The following is a 12,665-nucleotide window of genomic DNA, read 5'->3' as shown; positions in this document are numbered from 1 at the left end:
CCATTTCTGACCAAATCCTGCTATTCACCTCTGTTAGTAGTCTTTTTAAGATTCATTTCCCTTCCCAAAGCTTGTTGGTATTTTACTGCATTGTCATTGGAATCCATTTTCTCAAACTAGGTTAATATTTTGTCAACTTCAGAGTCCAAATTGGATACAATTTTTTGTTGAGTCCCTGTTGTTAAACATTATACCTAATACCAAGTGCAATGTTACTAGTAACAGGTAAATAAAAATGAAATGTCTAGTAATTTATTTGAAAATACCATGATACTGAATAGTCTATTAGTATTGTTCACTAGTGGGGACTCAGAGAGCTGTTACTAATAGGAGCATTGATGGAACTGCTGTCGAAAACAGAAGTTGACTGACAAGCGGAGATTCCACCACACTTGCCTGAGTACTGCTGTAGAGCTCCAGGCATTAGTTTAGCTGCTAGTCATTTCTGCCAGTGTGTACAGGAAAAATTAACTGCCATCCATTAATGATTATGGATCTCTGCTTGCATGTGAAGTGTAGTCGACACATTGCAAAACACACTTTTCATTGCTTAGGGTAGAAATTTGGTAATCAGTCGTATCCTCCGTTAGCGTAAACGGCAAGACTCCAGTGGGGTTCTGCCAGCTGAGGAGCTATCCAGGAATTTTACAGTGTTACATTCTCTAGGAGCACATTATCAAATACATTCTTATTTGTGTACTGCTTTAGTTTGCAAGAGCACTGCTAATACCACTGTAAAAACAAGTATCTGATAATTGTAGACTCTTAAGCATTATAAATCAGGACACTTACATAACTGAATTCCTTTTCTTTAGAGCCCCTGTTGTTTGTGAATAATGTTTGTGATAAATAGCTATGATATCAAACATTATTTCTATTAGTTTCATTTTGATTCATGATACAGCAAATGTCATAATTAGGGAGGAAGGGTAAGTGTTTGGTCCCCTTTCTGACTTCCCTGTATCCATGCATCTGAAATACTGAGTCTTGAAAGCAGATTGTGATTCTTTGACTTAATGATAGGACTGTGTCCGGACAGGCATACACAACCTCATGTTTCATGACAGTCAGTTTGCCCTGTCGTTTTGACTGCATTTTTTCTGAAAGATATTGATAAGTCATGTTCTTAAAATGAAGTACTTTTAATTAACACTTTGAAAACAGAAGAAAGATTTTTTGAATGTGTCATTCAAATTCAGTTATCATCTGGCATTTGACTGAGTTCTCAAGCAAGCTGCGTAGCCTGTTTTGCTAAATAACAGTTCCAGAAATGAGTTATGTTACATATTACATCTTTTACTGTATTATCTTGCAACGAACATCACCCAGTGTTTATCCTGTCAATCCTCTTTTTCTCTCCTCTGTCTCTGTTAAAAAGCTGAGCTCTGACTGCCACTGCCTAGGATCTGAGCCTAAAGAGCATGCTGCCGGTGGTTTCTTTTCTTTCCAAGGACCAAGACGTAAATCTTTAGGAAGTAAAAACTGGGTTAGTTTCTATGTGTTGTAGCACCTGGTTTCCTCTACATCTCTCCATCTTGGATATCAAAACCTAAGTTTTGTCTATTTACACTATCTTCTACAGGAGAATTTCCCTTCCATGTTTGTTTTCACTGGTACGCTTGCACTGCTAGAGCTTAATATAGTGTGGTCCACCTACGTAATGTAATAATTTAATTTTTCACTTAGTATGTTCCTCGTTAAACCACTGTGAAGGTGCCTCAGACCAGCTGATCATATTAAATATTTGAGAGCATATTACAGCAGCAAAGGAACATTGTTATCAATGTAGTTGAAAATGTAGTTAAAGAAATTGATCTGTTATGTGTAGACCAGCCCTTAACTTAGTAACAGTGGGTTTATTCAGTCCTTTTAGGTAGTCCTTACAGCAAAGGTTTGCTGCTGCATCTATTGATAGAGCTGTATAGGGGAACCATAAATCGGTGTTCTTATCATGTCCCCTGTCAGTGCCTGGTCTTTACTGGGAAAATTGATGATTAAACCAGCAGATGGAATTCACAGAATCCTAGTCATTCAGACATTCACCAAAAAGACAGGCTGCTCTGCTTGAAAATCCTCCTGGTCTGGGTGGAACTTATAGCAGTAAAATAGTGCTTTTGTCAGAATTGCTTATGCCACTTCCCTGAACGAAATAAGCTATGTTTTCTCTCAGTGTGACTGCATCTACCTCAGGGCTTTTGCTACTACAAAAATACTTCTAGCTGACATTGTTCAAGGGACAATGTGTATATTCAGTTTTAGTCTAAGCATGATCTAAGAAATACGAGCTTGCGCTTTAGATACGGATTGAAGTAGAAAACGAACACTGCTGATGTGGTCACCAGTGTACAATAGCGTTACATATTTGATGTTATTTTCCTGTGACAGTCTGGCAATCTAAATGTGTGATGAAGTATATATCTTGCACTCATCTGGTATCGTTTGGGTGCCTAGCATGAGTCCAGTTTTAGTCTAGATGCAACTTCAGTAACTGCAAGGAGATGAACTTGATTCTGCATTTTCTTGACTTCCTGATGGTGTGTAATAAAATGCAAATTCCTAGCTTTTATCTGTGAAATAATAATTAATGATAAATAGTAGCAGTTATATATTTTTAATTGGATAAATATACATCTCAGAAAAGAACTGGTCACATTTTACAACCTAATTAAAAGAATATATAAAAGGATTATTGCATGCAGTGGTCTATGATAATTGAGAAAGACAAATAAACCAAGCTTTACTGCAGGCTATTTGAAACAAGAAATTATATAGCAGAAAAGGAAAGGCAAGTATGCACTGAATGGGCATTGCTCGGAATGCCGATATGGCTGATCTGCATGTGGAAGGAGGGCTTCATGGAGTTGTTACCACTGTTCAACAGTTCTAGGTTAATGCTGTATCACACGGCATGAAAGAAACAGCATGTATTCTCGAATTCCATTACCCAGAAGCTATTCTTCAGAGTCTTTGGTTCAGGTAATTGTCATGGTTCCTAATTTGGCAGCTTGCAACCAACCTTTCCGTCATAATGCTGCAGTCAAACAATACTCAGAAATGCTGTTGCAAAACTGGCCCAGGGTTCTTTCCCTTGGTGCTGAAGCTGCAGAGAAGAAAAATTGACTTAAGAAAGCATACTTACCTAGGAGACCTGTGCTACCTGCTCTGCTACGCATTTTATTTTGCTTCTGCTAGCAATTTCTCCTCTATTCCATTGTTTCTTTTTCAAAAGAGGAAGTATGCAAGTATCTCCAAGATAAAAAAAAAAAAAAAAAGCAAAGCAACAGCAAAAAGAGAAAACAAATAAACCTACTTGCAAACTGTGGAGATGTTTTAAAGTTTTTAATGCATTGCTGTGTATAGCAATCTTCTTATGCTTTGTATTGGGCCTTTTGTATATATTATACCTATTTTGTATATTAGTGGTATGTCATTAGTTATAAGGGATTTACAGGCAAAAATATTCAGTGATATCAGTGACATGCCATGAGTCTAGGGTTTGACAATGAGCGGCTTTAAGAATAGGCTGAACATTTTCTAACTGAAAGATTTATGTAAGAAGTTAATAAAAAATGTTGCATGGGACATGCTACTTTCATAGCAGTTTTCAGTGAGAATGTATTAAAATATTTAGTAAGATCAGTATACTGTGTTCTGAAAGAGTACAGTTCAGCATATTTTTTAGTTTGAAACATTTTGGTGGTCGAAATGAAATATTTCATAACTTTGCTTTCATTCTGATTTGAGATGAAGGAAAAAAAACAAAACATTATGAGCATGGGGAGCAGAATTAATATCTTGGGTTCCTGACAGTATAGAAAAAGAAGTCTGTTTTCATCGTACTCACAAGGCCGGAATAGTTGAGGTTGGAAGGGAGCTCTGGAGTTCATTTGCTCAACTCTGCTCAAAGTAGGTTGCTCAAGCCACATCGAGTCAGATTCTGAGCAGCCCCAAGATACCAAAAACCTCCCTGGGACACCTGGTCCAGTGCTTGGCCATCCTTACAGGAAATTTTTTTCATATGTTGAAATAGCATTTCCTGTGTTTCAGCCTGTGCCCATTGCCTTGTGTCCTGTCACTGGGCACTGCTGGTCTGAGTTTGGTTTCATCTTCCTTACTTCTTCTCATCAGAAATCGATACACATTGGTAAGATTCCTCTGACTCTTCTCCAAGCTAAGCAGTCCCAGCCCCACCAGCCTTTCTTTGTATGTCATATACTCCAAGCCATTAATCATCTTTGCGGACCTTCACTGGACTTGATCCCGTATGTCCATGTCTTTTCCTACTGAGTCCGGCACTAGACATTACCTTACAGACGTGGTCCAACTTGTAGCAAATAAAGAGGAATAATCACCTCCCTCAACCTGTAATTCATCATCACAAACTATGGCAAATGCTAACTGGGAAAACCAGTTACAAGCCTTGTCTCCAGCCAAGATTGAGTCCTGTTTTTAAATGTATTAGTTTGATACATAGGATCTGATTCTCACCTTCCTCCTGTGTAATAATTCCATTAAAGGTTAACTAGTAAAAGCTAAAATCACCATTAAGCATTAGAGAGATCCTCTGCTGATCTGTGTATTCTTAAATATATTGACAAACACTATTCTGAGCTCTAAGTTTCATCATCAGTGTCAGCCAGATAAGAGATGAGCATCTCCTGCTAAAATTTTTCCTTTGCAAATGTATCGATAGCTGATGAATATCATAGGACAGGGTGGGCTGTTGTTTTAATTTGGGGACTATTCTTTTAATTAGGCTAGAAAAGGCTACAAATATATATCCTGGAAAGAGAGAAAGCCTTTTTGCATATGTGTATTATTTCACTGTGATACAAAAAATCAGTGCACCCAAGTTTATAGTAAAAACTAGAGATACAGGAGCTTCTTAGGGTAAATTCCCTAGGAGAATGGCCACGATAGGGTCTTCCCATTTCTGTTGAAAATATGTAATCCATACTTGCCAGGTGCAGTCAGGTAGTAGCTGGGTAAAGAACCTTTCCTTTCTGCTGAGGCTAAAGATCTAATAGCGGTGTAGGACCTAGTAACATCCTACACAGTGTCTTTGACAGCTGAAGTAGGGCCTTGTACTGTATTCTCTTGGCTGCACTGGAAAAATTAAAATTATTTTTGCTCTGGCCTTGTTTTATCTTCCTCGCTATCTCCTGGATTAATGGGGAAGCAGGAGAAGGAGAAAAAGAGCATCCGTTGATCCTGTCACAGAAACAACTTCAGGATGCCAAACTTGTCTTTCCTGCTCTGGAACAGAAATCACTGACCCCTTGTGGATTTGGCTGACAGTGAATTTGCTGAACATGGAATATCCCAAACATTCTGAATTAATCTTGTATCATCTTCGGCTTTAGCAGTCTTTCATGCAGGTGTCATATTGTCCTGCCCAGCTGATTGTCAGTGAATGCTGTCAGCTTACACTGTTTCCAGTACTATTTCCAGTGCCTCTTGAATACTGGATAATCCTTAAGATGTGGTGATGCAGCACACATTCACTTCTGTGAGAATTTTCTTTGAAAAGGATTTATCTCATTTTTAACAGTAATAGGCCTAATCTTAAATTGTAGCAATGCACACCCAATTTTGGGGAATTATAGAATCATAGAATAGTTTAGGGTTGTAAAGGACCTTAAGATCATCCAGTTCCAACCCCCCTGCCATGGCAAGGACACCTCACACTAAACCATGCCACCCAAGGCTCTGTCCAACCTGGCTTTGAACACTGCCAGGGATGGAGCATTCACAACCTCCCTGGGCAGCCCATTCCAGTGCCTCACCACTCTTACAGTAAAGAACTTCCTCCTTATATCCAATCTAAACTTCCCCTGTTGAAGTTTTAACCCGTTACCCCTTGTCCTGTCACTACAATCCCTAATGAAGAGTCCGTCCCAAGCATCACAATACCCCCCCTTCAGATACCGGAAGGCTGCTATGAGGTCCCCACGTAGCCTTCTCTTCTCCAGGCTGAACAGCCCCAACTTTCTCAGCCTATCTTCATACAGGAGGTGCTCCAGTCCCCTGATCATCCTCGTGGCCCTCCTCTGGACTTGTTCCAGCAGTTCCATGTCCTTTTTATGTTGAGGACACCAGAACTGCACACAATACTCCAAGTGAGGTTTCATGAGAGCAAAGTAGAGGGGCAGGATCACCTCCTTCGACCTGTTGGTCACGCTCCTTTTGATGCAGCCCAGGATACGGTTGGCTTTCTGGGCTGTGAGCGCACACTGAATCCAGCTCATGTTCATTTTCTCATCAACCAGCACCCCCAAGTCCTTTTCTGCAGGGCTGCTCTGAATCTCTTCTCTGCCCTACCTGTAGCTGTGCCTGGGATTGCTCAGACCCAGGTGTAGGACCTTGCACTTGTCATGGTTGAACTTCATAATACCTTTTGCATCTTTATGTACGGATGGAAAATGCCTTCTTTCCTGGGGAGAATGAGAAGCATCTGACAGTTCTTTGAAACATTTACTATGTGTAAAAAGATTATTAGCATTCTGCAATAAATATTTACTTCCAGTTTTAAAACCCTTAGCAGAAGTGATAGTACTCTGATACTGTGTTTTTAAAATCCTTCAGGAGGCAGAAGAGACTCTTTTTGTGCTAATTTGTATATGTGAATGTTAGTATAAAACAGCTGAATTTTTATTCACATTAAATATTGATGATGCATGTTTCACAATTGCATGAAAAAATTGACTGCAATAATAATCTCCTCATGGTCATGTAAAAGAATCTCCTCTGAGCCTTTAATTCAAATTTGACAATTGGCTAATTCTATATGAAAAAAAAAAAAAATGTATATTCTTCCAGTAGAAAACTCATACAGACTTTGATATGCTTCATGAATGTCAAAGGGAATACTCAGCTGCTGTCCTCAAATAGGAAAATGAGCATATAGGATTGATGCTGGTCCCCTGTCAGAACACTGCAGCCCTCCAGTGATACTTAGAAAATGGTTTGGATTACCTGGACATGTTTTTTGGCCAGGCTGTTCAGTGAGTCAAGACCTTGTTAAATCCAGTCCTGCCTAAAACACAAACTGCAGGGGTTTGACAGTGACTGGGCCAAGAGAATTTTGGAACTAAAATTCATTATTTTCCTATACAGCCGCTTTCTGCTTCAGACAGTGGCTAATGCAGTTTGTTTAACTCCAGTAAGGACAAATTCCCCAAGATCCATAAGAAAGAATTCAGAGCTGTGCTTGATGTAGAGTCATGCCAAATGTAGTGTGTCCTCTGCACATATGAATCCATGAGTTGCTTTTGTGAATAGTGTCGATTTTGTCTGGGCTGAAATAATTCTAAGAGGAGCAGTCTGAATTTATAAAATCAGATTCAATACATAGCAGAGTCTGTAGCTTCATACCTTCATGGGAATGTTACCTGTGTCTCTTTCAAGTCTTATGCTGGGAGACCAAGTGCAATCCTATTGTACTATCTATTGTAAGTATGACTTCACTTGCTTAGAGATGTGGTCTAGATATGCTCAAGAATTATGCAAAACACCTAGGTTTGTGAAGCCCTCAGTATCATTTTTAAACCATTAAGATGGAATTTAAATCAGAGGAACACAAAAATACTGTATTTAAGTTCAGAAGTTTTTGTGGCATAGGTGAGATCTATCTCCTTACCATTAATAAGTAAAATTATAGAAAAATTAATATTTGCTTAAGATGTTTCTATGTGTCAAAAAGCCAACCACCACCACCACCAAAAAAAAAAAGATACCCACAAAGAAAAAAAACTAGATTTGTCCATGAACTGCAAAGCTGTATGACCATAATTCCCTACACAAAGCTGAACTGGTATACCTGCATGGGAGTGGTTTTTATCTTAGGTAGGTGGTACTTCTTGTGTCCTGGAAGACTACAGCAGCATCCATCTGATGCTATACGTGTGTTGTTCAATATACCTGATGCTTGATTCTTAATCAGCTCTGGAAGAGCACAGCAGTAACACAGCTGAGTGGTTTCCAAAGCTCAAAATAGACTCAGTGTTTGGCCATCTTTACTGCTTTGCTGTGTTAACGGTTATCATTATGCCTCTTACTGGTGTTTTACCCCTACGAATGCTGCTTGTTCTGCGGTGATCCTGCGCATGCTTTGCTCCCATTGTTTCCTTATCCCACAGCTTTCCTGCTCTTCTGCCTTTTTGTTGGGGTTTGGTGGGGGGGTTTTTTGACCCCTTTCTGTAAAACCATAATTTTATATTGAATTTTTGTTACTGCTTTTTGTGTAACACCTGACATTTGCAGAACTAGTCTAATAGGGTGTATCTGGGTTGCTGGGTAGTTGTTGTTTGTTTGGTTTTCCCATCTGATATACAGAACAGTTATTTGGGCTTTGTCTCTCACTTTGAGAAAAGCTGCTCTCACTGTTCAGACAGGCTGCTCTGTTGCTCTGGTGTCCGTGTTTTGCTAAAAAAATAAAATGAACTGGGAAAGAGTAAAGTTCAAGATGCGGAGGTGACATTAGTGTGGTTCTTTTTCTCCCTAAAATTCCCCCAAACCATCTGCTATCAACTGATAAGACTGTAAATTAAAAAAATGTAAACAACAGACTTCCTAGTTCATTGTCTGCTTGACCACAAGAGAGAAGAAAAAATGACAGTACAGTTCTGCCAGGAGGTATGAACACCAGAGGAGTATCCTTAATAAACTAACGTAGTAGATGCACTGTCGCGGAGAGCTACTTTAAGAAAGGCTTGAATGAATGAGAGCAAATCCTTCATAAAGGTACATAGGTGTAATATCCTATGAGAGTGGAGATAAGAAACACTTGTGTAAAATCCATACCTGTGGCCTTTAGGTCTCATACTAATGACAGACAGACTGTGCTTTGATTGACCACCCAGTGTATAATCATTCTGTAAATATCCAGAGCATGGTAAGCAATGGCACTGACCCAGTGGGTGCAGTTTTATTGGAGGCTTCGTGCCTGCTTTCACATTATTATGCTGCTATGGCCTTTTGAGCATAACATTTCAAATGAATGGACTCCACACCGGGTAGAATTTACCTATAAACTGTCATTCCTGTTTATGCAAACAGTCATGCCTCTTAATGAGAATTGACTCAATTTCAAGTGGAATATTGCTGCCCCTCCAGCCAGAAATCAGAGGCTTCTAAGGCTAATTTTAGGAATCCAGCCATTTTTTAATGACAGTGTCCTGGGTTCAGCAGTAGCAGTTATTTTTCTCCTTCTTGGTAGCTGGTGCAGCACTGTGTTTTGACTTTTGGCCTGGGAACAGAGCTGATAACACAAATGTTTTAATCTGACCAAGGACTTTCTGAGTCTCATGCTCTGCCAGGGAGGAGGGAAAGCCGGGAGGAAGCAGAGACAGGACACCTGACCCAAACTAGCCAAAGAGGTATTCCATACCACAGCACATCATGCCCAGATGTAATGGAGAGTGACCCAGAAGGGCTAAGGGACTGCAGGGGTTGGAGTAGGTATTGGTTGGTGCTTGGTCGGGTGGGGTTGGGGGAGTTATCGGTCAGCTGGTGTTGATGTGTTGTATTCTCTTCCCTTGTTATTTCGTTCATCATTGTCATTGGTGGCAGCAGTAGTGATTTGTGTTATACCTCAGTTACTGGACTGTTCTTATTTCAACCCGTGGGAGTTGCATTCTTTTGATTCTCCTTCCCATCCCTCCAGGAGCAGGGGGAGGGCAAGGGGGGTGGGGGTGGGGGGGGGAGTGAGTGAATGAACTGTGTGGTTGGGTTTAAACCATGACAGACAGATTAAAAGAGATTGAATTTGACACATGAAACCAGGTTTTCAAAAAGCCCATATATTTGACATATCACTCTGATACACATGGTCCTTATTACATGTATTTTCATGTATTTCACTCATTGTACAGGCCTTTGGGAAACTGCCACCTGGGGCTTAGATTTTCGTAAGACAAGCATTTTCCCATGCAGGCACATAGATGAAAATCATCTCATGCAGTCTGTGACCGTGGATCTAACACAAAACAATTTTGTTCATGAATCTTGCTTACATGGAAACTTAAAAGTCAGCAGAGTCTATTTCCATCATACATTCTGGAATTCTCAGTTGAAATCATTCAGTGCTATGAGAAGTGACGTTTGTGTGGGGGCACTGTGGAGCAGTAGCAGCCACAGGGATGCTCTGGGAGAGGCAAGGTGTTTCCTCTTAACAGAGTGTATGGGGAGGCTGTGAGCGTTGCAGCTTCTCACAGAGGACATAGCTGGTCTGTTGGGTTTTGTGACTGTAAAGATCCTTCTCTCTCTTGGGAAAAATGGCATGCCAAACAAACTAGCAGTAAAGCAGTTTGAAATTAACTGGATTTGGAAGGTGCAGGGAGCCAAAAAGATGAAACATCTTTGTGCATTTTCTGACCCTGTGTATAGGCACCAGTTAGATGTAACTGGCCCTCACATATGCTGATTTGGCTGTTGTCTTTCATTCTGGTTTTTTTTTGCTTTGTTCAATCTGTGCACTGTAGCATAGATTGTACTGTCTTGTAACATCCTCCAGCTGCCTTTATTCATTGTCTCAAAAACCGTCTGCTTTCCAGACATGCAATTTTCAATTTTAAAAAGCCCTCATTATTCCCTAAATCCCGCTATTCTTGAGGTATTGGCCTTTAGTAAGATGATAAAAATTCCCCATTGGTCTGTTGATGACTGAATATTTTTTTTATGCTTTAATAATTCTATGAATGCAAGTAATGAATGAGCCACAGCCAGCTTTTGCTTGCCTTTCTCCCAGTGCTACATTTATTCTAAATACATGTTGGACCTCTTCTAAGTATTATTAGGAATGAGTCGTTTCGCAGGTCTTTAAGCCCTTCTGAGTTTGGCAAGCCAAAATCACAGGCTTCAGTTGCTGTGCAGCCAGCTATAGTTACTGTGCATGTGATAATACAAATCTAAAGTTCTTCGTGCAGAGCAGGAGGTCTTCTCTTTGTTTTGAAAACTCTGGATTATAAAACCCTTTTGTTTTTGCTCATGTAAGCTTATATATTACAGGCCTGGTTTTCACCTGGAGTAAATACGATTTCAGGAAGCTCAGTGGAGCTATGCAGTTTTCTGCAAGCTGACAATCTAATACGTGGAATTACAAAGCACAGAGCCTTGAAAAGCCACCGCAACAATTTTTCCTGATTTCATTTAGTTTCCATGCAAAGCTGAAGATTGATCTAATTTTCACTGACAGGTCTGGCCTAAGTGTCAGACTTGTGGCAGAATTAGAAACCAGGCAGTTTTCACCAGATACTGAATTTTTACCAGTGAATTTTTATACAGCCATAGTTCTAGGCTGTCTGACCAGGAGTTGTGTATTTGCTAAACTTAGTGCAGTTTTTGTTTCAGGACATTCAGGGACGAGAAACCAGATGTTTAGCTGCCGCTTACTTTGAGCGTTCCCCGTGTTTTAAAGTATGAGGAGACAAATTGTCTCAAAACATTTCCATGCCATAATTTAAAAGTGGCACTCAAGAGATGCTAAGTGCTTAATAAGTCAAGATTTCTAGGTCTTCTCATTCACATATATTCTAGTTATAACCCTCATCCCTTAGGCCTTCCCCCACCATGCCATTTTATGCTTGGGTGCCATTCAGCAGCACAGTAATACTTTGCCTGGAGGCTGTGAACTTCTTCCCCTGTGCATCAGCACAATTGCAATGATTCTCTTCTTATATGGGTTTTGCTAGATTGGAACATGTAGCTCAGAAGCAATTGCTGAACTCTTATTATCCACGGTTTAATTTTGCAAACCTGCTTTTTCACCATGCTAACAGATCAGTGATGTTCTGAGTTATGGAGCATCTCAATTCCTTTTCTGCTAGTAGTCAGTTTTCAGTGTAGGGTACTACATTAGGACTTCCAGTCCTTTTCTGGTCATTAAATGGCTTGACCCAGATCCTTCTGAAAGCAGCAAAAGTAATTTCATTAACTTCAGTGGCCTTTGGATCAAGCTGTGTCAGGCTGCATAGGATGGCTCTGAAACAGACCTTTTGAGATTTTTTTTCTCCCTTAGAAAATGTTAACACTTAGGAAAAAACAGCGTTAGTGAAATTCTTGCTTCAGGAAAAATACTGAAAACATGGTTTCAAGCTGCTGATGTGTCAACTTTTTCTAATAAAAAAAAATGCACTTTCTTTTGAAATATTTAAGACAACTCAATAAAGTCTTAAAATAATTGAAACTGTTCCAGTTTTCCCCTTCCAGCTTTTTTCTTTAATTATTATTGTTTTTTAGTATTGGAAACCAAATTTTGCCTTTTAATCCAAATTTGTGCCTGTGAATATGTGGTGACTGTTTTGTATACAATTTTATTACACAAGATCACCCCTCCGAGATTTCTACCATGGTGCCATTTGCCTGGAGTGGCATTATTTAAAATGATAATAAGAGGAATGAAAAAAGCAAAGCAGGAAAAATGACTCGGAGACGTAATTCTAATTCCTAAATCTCTTGCAATCTGAAGAGAAATCTATCATCTTTATTTTTATCAGGCTGGCTATGCATTAACTTTTCTCAGTCCTATTTCACATTTTAAATCTTTGAAGTTTGGCATCATTACGTTACTTGGTTCTACATTCCTTCAAGAGAAATTATATCTTATCTAAGAAGAAATGACAAATGCTAGATATACTACTCTACATGAAGTCTAACCATTGCCTTGC

Source organism: Lathamus discolor, chromosome Z (assembly GCF_037157495.1).
Source record: "Lathamus discolor isolate bLatDis1 chromosome Z, bLatDis1.hap1, whole genome shotgun sequence".
Classification (NCBI taxonomy): Eukaryota; Metazoa; Chordata; class Aves; order Psittaciformes; family Psittacidae; genus Lathamus; species Lathamus discolor.
This window is presented reverse-complemented; position numbering follows the sequence as displayed.